Here is a 7,851-nt window from a genome sequence, read left to right as displayed (position 1 = left end):
AATAAATAACAATATAGGGATGAGGTAGTTGGGCGGGCTAATTTCAGATGGGCTGTGTACAGGTGCAGTGATCGGTAAGGTGCTCTGACAACTGATGCTTAAAGTTAGTGAGGGAGATAAGTGTCTCCAGCTTCAGAGATTTTTGCAATTTGTTCCAGTCATTGGCAGCAGAGAACTGGAAGGAATTGCGGCCAAAGGAGGTGTTGGCTTTGGGGATGACCAGTGAGATATACCCGCTGGAGCGCAGACTACGGGTGGGTGTTGCTATGGTGACCAATGAGCTAAGATAAGGCGGGGATTTGCCTAGCAGTGATTTATAGATGGCCTGGAGCCAGTGGGTTTGGCGACGAATATGTAGTGAGGACCAGCCAACAAGAGCGTACAGGTCACAGTGGTGGGTATTATATGGGGCTTTGGAGACAAAACGGATGGCACTGTGATAGACAACATCCAATTTGCTGAGTAGAGTGTTGGAGGCTATTTTGTAAATGACATCGCCGAAGTCAAGGATCGGTAGGATAGTCAGTTTTACGAGGGCATGTTTGGCAGCATGAGTGAAGGAGGCTTTGTTGCGAAATAGGAAACCGATTCTAGATTTAACTTTGGATTGGAGATTCTTAATGTGAGTCTGGAAGGAGAGTTTACAGTCTAACCAGACACCTAGATATTTGTAGTTGTCCACATACTCTAGGTCAGACCCGTCTAGAGTAGTGATTCTAGTCGGGTGGGCGGGTGCAAGCAGCGTTCGGTTGAAGAGCATGCATTTAGTTTTACTAGTGTTTAAGAGCAGTTGGAGGCTACTGAAGGAGTGTTGTATGGAATTGAAGCTCGTTTGGAGGTTTGTTAACACAGTGTCCAATGAAGGGCCAGATGTATACAAAATGGTGTCGTCTGCGTAGAGGTGGATCTGAGAGTCACCAGCAGCAAGAGCGACGTCATTGATATACACAGAGAAAAGAGTTGGCCCAAGAATTGAACCCTGTGGCACCCCCATAGAGACTGCCATAGGTCCAGACAACAGGCCCTCCGATTTGACACATTGAACTCTATCTGAGAAGTAGTTGGTGAACCAGGCGAGGCAGTCATTTGAGAAACCAAGGCTATTTAGTCTGCCAATAAGAATGCGGTGGTTGACAGAGTCGAAAGCCTTGGCCAGGTCAATGAAAACGGCTGCACAGTACTGTCTATTATCGATCGCGGTTATAATATCGTTTAGGACCTTGAGCGTGGCTGAAGTGCACCCATGACCAGCTCGGAAACCGGATTGCATAGCGGAGAAGGTACGGTGGGATTCGAAATGGTCGGTGATCTGTTTGTTGACTTGGCTTTCAAAAACTTTTGAAAGGCAGGGCAGGATGGATATGGGTCTGTAACAGTTTGGATCTAGAGTGTCACCCCCTTTGAAGAGGGGGATGACCGCGGCAGCTTTCCAATCTCTGGGGATCTCAGACGTTACGAAAGAGAGGTTGAACAGGCTAGTAATAGGGGTTGCGACAATTTCGGCGGCTAGTTTTAGAAAGAAAGGGTCCAGATTGTCTAGCCCAGATGATTTGTAGGGGTCCAGATTTTGCAGCTCTTTCAAAGCTGTGGTAACATTAAACGAGTAAAAATTGTTGAACGGAACCTTGAACAAGTTCAACATAACTTTGAACGTGTCACTTAATCTAGTCCTACTCTCAGCTGGTGTGGTGGCTTTAGTTTCTTCATTGAGCGGTAGCAGTGGGCTCTAACAGAGATCTCATTTGTAGCCCTGTTTTTACCTGATACTTTCACAAAAGTACAAACACATGAAGTGAGAGGTATATACACATGATTAAACTTTATTTAAAGCATGATTAACCTGAAGCAGGACGGAGTCATGACTTAAAACACCAAAGCAAGGCTTCTAGCTCAGGCTAGCTAGCGTTAGCATATTACCTTCAAAGTTGCAAAGAAAAGAAGAAACGTAAAATGTGAAGCTTTTATCCAGTTTGCTACGTGGTGTCGTACTGGATGTCCGGACGACCCTCCGTATATCATTAACAGATACTTTAGGCAACTCCAGCAAACACCTTGTTAACTTCATCTCTGCCATCATAACGGTCTACTGTCACTGTCTAATGTTTTTTTCCGGTAAGCATCCTTACGCCAATGCGGAAGTGATGCGTGCATAGAGCCTATTCCACTCATAACGTTTACATGAACATGGTAGTGGATATCTTATTTATGCGTCTGTACCCAAACCGTATTGTTGTGCGCAACAATATTTAACCGTTGCCGGGAATGATAGTGCTGCAAATCTAGTTGGTTTCACCCCTATCATTCTGTAGTACACTCTGGTTTCCCTTCAGATCGTATAAATCTTTCGCCTTTTACTAAAGATTTCCGTGGAGAGGAACATTCAACCATGTACATTTACTTTGTTCTGTAACAGTAATACCAACGATGGTTTAGAAACTCTGTGGTAATACCACTGCATTGAGGCACGCTGTCTTGCTGCTGTCCTCTGGATATCGGTTGTCACTAGTTACCATAGCCACAAAATCAAAATTGGCTGTATCATACAAATTTATGATGACAAAAATGAGCTTTTTGGTCTTAATGGGTAAGGTTAGACCTCCGGGTTTAGGGCTCGCTTGTGTGTCTGCTCGCTCCTCAGGTTGTCCTTCCTTACCTCTACAGACCCAGATCCAGACCCAGCACCTGCAGCAGCCCCATTTCCCTGTTCTCCCGGTTCCTGTTTTTTTCCCCAGGCCCCAGCACCAACTGTTGGCCTTCAGTCCCGGTCCCAGCAACAGTACCAACCCAGGTTTTCCTGGTCCAAGCCACAACACCAGCACCAACCCTGGACACAGCACAGACCAACCACAACTGCCATTTCCTTTCAGCGCTAGCCCAGACTCCACCAATCCCCGAACACAAAGACACAGACACATTATGAAAAAAAAATGTATGCACTCACTAACTGTAAATCGCTCTGGATAAGAACGTCTGCTAAATGACTAAAATGTAAATGTAAAATGTGGACTGACGGACTGATTGACTGACTGAATGGTCCCCTCCCAACTCCCCTCTTCCCTCCCCAACTCCACTCTTCCCTCCCAACTCCCCTCTTCCCTCCCCGTCTCCCCTCTTCCCTCCCCAAATCCCCTCTTCCCTCCCCAACTCCCCTCTCCCCTCTTCCCTCCCCCTCATCGTCTCCTCTCTCCGTCTCCCCTATTCTCCTCCCCCTCCCCGTCTTCCCTCCCCATCTCCCCTCTTCCCTCCCAACTCCCCTCTTCCCTCCCCAACTCCCCTCTTCCCCCCCAACTCCCCTCTTCCCCTCTTCCCTCCCCAAATCCCCTCTTCCCTCCCCAACTCCCCTCTTCCCTCCCCAACTCCCCTCTTCCCTTCCCTCCCCGTCTCCCCAACTCCCCTCTTCCCTCCCCAACTCCCCTCTCCCCTCTTCCCCTCCCTGCCTCCCCTATTCCCCTCTTCCCTCCCAACTCCCCTATTCCCCCAACTCCCCTCTTCCCTCCCCAACTCCCCTCTTCCTTCCCCTCTTCCTCCCCGTCTCCCCTATTCCCGTCTCCCTATTCCCCCAACTCCCCTCCCAACTCCCCTCTTCCCCCCAACTCCCCTCTTCCCTCCCCAAAGACACAGACACATTATGAAAAAAAAATGTATGCACTCACTAACTATAAATCGCTCTAAATGACTAAAATGTAAATGTAAAATGTTGACTGACGGACTGATTGACTGACTGAATGGTCTGACAGATTTTTCGATTTGTTGCTTTTTTTTGGGGGGGGGGGGGGTGACCATTTTGTTTGCCTAATTTGAATTGATTACATATTGTTTGATTTGTTTATTATTTTGAATTTGAAATTAATGATGGATTTAATTTTTACTTGTTGGACATTTTTATCTATAATGAATTTGGTAAAAAACAATGTACCTTTTACTAAAGATTTCCGTGGAGAGGAACAATATGAGTATCAACAATTTTTTTATGCCCGGTCCCGTTCTGTCGTTGTTGCTCCTAGATGTTTCCTGTGCATGTTTAATATAAATTATAAGGAAGCAGTAGTGATTTTAGCATGTAAATCTTGGTGGGGCAAACCCCCCCATTTTTTTTTCATGCATGGCAGCAAAGCCACTACACAACAACACAACACTAAACAATACATTAGTCCCAACACCTTACCACTGCTACACCTGGCTATCAGCGGAGCCTTGTCTGGCAGTGAAACAGTTAATTCAGCCTAATTTTACTGCCTTTAAAGAAATATATGGCTGACTTGCAAATGTCGTTTCTACTGACAATTGAGATGTACAAACTATGGCATAAGGGGACGATGAGCGGATAAGAGGCAATCCGTAATCTCGATTAAGACATTAATGAGCGAGCTTGGACGGACGTAGTCAATATAACTATTTATTCAAAATTTTGTAAATGTACAGCAGCAGAATTCAGAACATGAGCCGTTCTTAAAGTATTCTCCCCGTACACCAAGTCAGAACCGTAGGATAAATGAAGGGGGCATATTAGCAGACAATGAAAGCTCTTACAATATTCGATGGTGACATTTCACTTAAACAGGTTATAGGCTACATGTGCACCACCAAGTCAGAACAGTAGGCTAAGATATGAGGTTAAAAGAGACCAAATTATTAGGGTGAGGCACATAGGCTACTAACAGCTTACTACACAACATACACCTAGTATTACTTTCTTAGCTACAGTATACAGTTGAAGTTGGAAGTTTACATACACTTAGGTTGGAGCCATTAAAACTAGTTAACAAACTATAGTTTTGGCAAGTCGGTTACGACATCTACAGCCTATAAACAGCTTGGAAAATTTCAGAAAATGATGTTGTGGCTTTAGAAGCTTCTGATAGGCTAATTGACATCATTTGAGTCAATTGGAGGTGTACCTGTGGATGTATTTCAAGGCCTACCTTCAAACTCAGTGCCTCTTTGCTTGACATCATGGGAAAATCAAAATAAATCAGCCAAGATGTCAGAAAAAAAATTGTAGACCTCCACAAGTCTGGTTCATCCTTGGGAGCAATTTCCAAACGCCTGAAGGTACCACGTTCATCTGTACAAACAATAGTACGCAAGTATAAACACCATGGGACCACGCAGCCGTCATACCGCTCAGGAAGGAGACACGTTCTGTCTCCTAGAGATGAACGTACTTTGGTGCGAAAAGTGCAAATCAATCCCAGAACAACAGCAAAGGACCTTGTGAAGATGCTGGAGGAAACGGGTACAAAGTATCTATATCCACAGTAAAACAAGTCCTATATCGACATAACCTGAAAGGGCGCTCAGCAAGGAAGAAGCCAATGCTCCAAAACCGCCATAAAAAAGCCAGACTACGGTTTGCAACTGCAAATGGGGACAAAGATCGTACTTTTTGGAGAAATGTCCTCTGGTCTGATGAAACAAAAATAGAACTGTTTGCCCATAATGGGTCTTCCAAATGGACAATGACCCCATGCATACTTCCAAAGTTGTGGCAAAATGGCTTAAGAACAACAAAGTCAAGGTATTGGAGTGGCCATCACAAAGCCCTGACCTCAATCCTATAGAATATTTGTTGGCAGAACTGAAAAAGCGTGTGCGAGCAAGGAGGCCTACAAACCTGACTCAGTTACACTAGCTCTGTCAGGAGGAATGGGGGAAAAATTCACCCAACTTATTGTGGAAAGCTTGTGGAAGGCTACCCGAAACGTTTGACCCAAGTTAAACAATTTAAAGGCAATGCTACCAAATACTAATTGAGTGTATGTAAACTTCTGACCCACTGGGAATGTGATGAAATAAATAAAAGCTGAAATAAATAATTCTCTCTACTTGACATTTCACATTCTTAAAATAAAGTGGTGATCCTAACTGACCTAAGACAATGAATTTTTACTAGGATTAAATGTCAGGAATTGTGAAAAACTGAGTTTAAATGTATTTGGCTAAGGTGTATGTAAACTTCTGACTTCAACTGTATCTCAACATCAACTGTTCAGAGGGGACTGTGTGAATCAGGCCTTCATTAATATGCCATTTAGCAGACGCTTTTATCCAAAGCGACTTACAGTCATGCGTGCATACATTTATTTGTGTATGGGTGGTCCCGGGGATCGAACCCACTACCTTGGCGTTACAAGCGCCGTGCTCTACCAGCTGAGCTACAGAGGACCACCTTCATGGTCGGATTGCTGCAAAGAAACCACTACCAAAGGACACCAATAATAAGAAGAGACCTGCTTGGGCCAAGAAACACGAGCAATGGACATTAGACCGGTGGAAATTTGTCCTTTGGTCTGGAGTCCAAATTGGAGATATTTGGTTCCAACCACTGTGTCTTTGTGAGACGTGGTGTGGGTGAATGGATGATCTCCGTAAGTGTATTTCCCACCATAAGCATGGAGGAGGAGGTGTTATGGTGTGGGGGTGCTTTGCTGGTGACACTGTCTGTGATTTGACATCAGTTTATCTGTGGCCAATGACCTTGAGCCTTCTTGGATGGGCACTTCTAATGTAACTCTATGGCAGCACCCAAGGGGCTTGAATTTTCAAGATCTCCCGTACATTTTGCGGTGACGTAGTGTCCCCATGGGTGACAGAACACTGAGCCAATCACGGCGCAACTAGAGATTATTACCAACCCCTACGCTCCATATTTTCCGCTGGCTGCCCCACCACCACAGAAAGCACTGATGTAGGCTGAAACACCTGCATTTTGGAGCTGCCTTACTCAAGAAAGCAAAAAAGAGACCATGTTTGTATATTAACTCAATGATTTTTTATTTATTTTTTACATTGTTTGCAAACTGATATGTGACACGTATTAATGCCAAAATAACATGCAAAACAGGCAACAAACAGGTGGGGCTCAAAACAGGTGGGGCTCTGCCGTGTATTGTCAAATTGAAAAAAGTGAGGGTGCGCCGCCCCCCACCTGCCCTGAATGACGGGACCTAGTATCATCTTGAACTTACTGTGGCTGGCAGTTGTAACTTTGTATCAGCACAGCTTCTATGTGTTTGGGTGTGTATTGGCATTCCGAGTCTTTTCGGTGAGCCTTACTTGGCTCCCAAATGGCTCTTCGTTCAAACTTCTTAAAAATCGGCATGGAACCATGAACAAATTGCAAATCTCCAATGTAAAGGCCAAAAGGTAAGCTACCGTTACGTCAGATCGTAAAGTGTGCGTTCACTTTACCTGGCCAAATTATTAGATGGCCTGCTAAAAAAATGAGCGTGGACCAGATTGACACACCGTCAATACTATTTATTGTTAGTACAGTGAGGATTCACCCTCTTCAGATATTTATTTTGTAACTTATCTGCAGTAAAACGTTTTGAGCTCAAAAAGCAGTAGTCGCAGTATACAAAATAGGGAGCCAAATAAACTGCACTTTCACCGATGCGATTTGATTCCTGACGTTCAATAAAAGATCCGCTCAAAAAGAGCCATGAACGACCCCATCACTACTTATCCATTGTAGCTGGTGTTGGAGGCAAGCAGCTGTATGAAGGCGTTGGTAATATCAAAGCAAACTGATCTTGATATAATAAAAAAAGTCATTGTAACATTAGAAATGTAGCTAACAACAAAATATTCAATTGCATATAAACTTTTGATACAAACCTTCTGGACTGTGGGACTCTTGTGCAGGCTATAGGGCCCGGTGGGTGGTTGTAGTGAGGTGTATCCCCATAGCCCTTCTCTGACTAGGCAGCAGAGGGCACACACATCAGTGCAACATATTACCCGCTACTGGAATCCTAGTGCTGCCTGTGCCAACAATCTGGTTTCTCTTCAGATGGCATAAATCTTTCGCCTTTTACTTAAGATTTCCATGAACAGGAACAAGTGGAG

The 7,851-nt window shown here is 44.6% G+C and overlaps 1 non-coding gene and 1 pseudogene across 1 annotated transcript; both read left to right on the top strand.

The window, feature by feature from the left end:
* The first annotated feature begins 2,310 nt into the window (after positions 1 to 2,310).
* Positions 2,311 to 2,431, top strand: LOC121548109. Its single transcript, XR_005996601.1, has one exon. It is a non-coding gene; the product is annotated as a U5 spliceosomal RNA (small nuclear RNA).
* Positions 2,432 to 7,780: 5,349 nt separating this feature from the next.
* On the top strand, positions 7,781 to 7,851 carry LOC121548112 (annotated as a pseudogene).

The sequence above is a fragment of the Coregonus clupeaformis genome, chromosome 31 (genome assembly GCF_020615455.1).
Source record: "Coregonus clupeaformis isolate EN_2021a chromosome 31, ASM2061545v1, whole genome shotgun sequence".
Classification (NCBI taxonomy): domain Eukaryota; kingdom Metazoa; phylum Chordata; class Actinopteri; order Salmoniformes; family Salmonidae; genus Coregonus; species Coregonus clupeaformis.
This window is presented reverse-complemented; position numbering and strand designations above follow the sequence as displayed.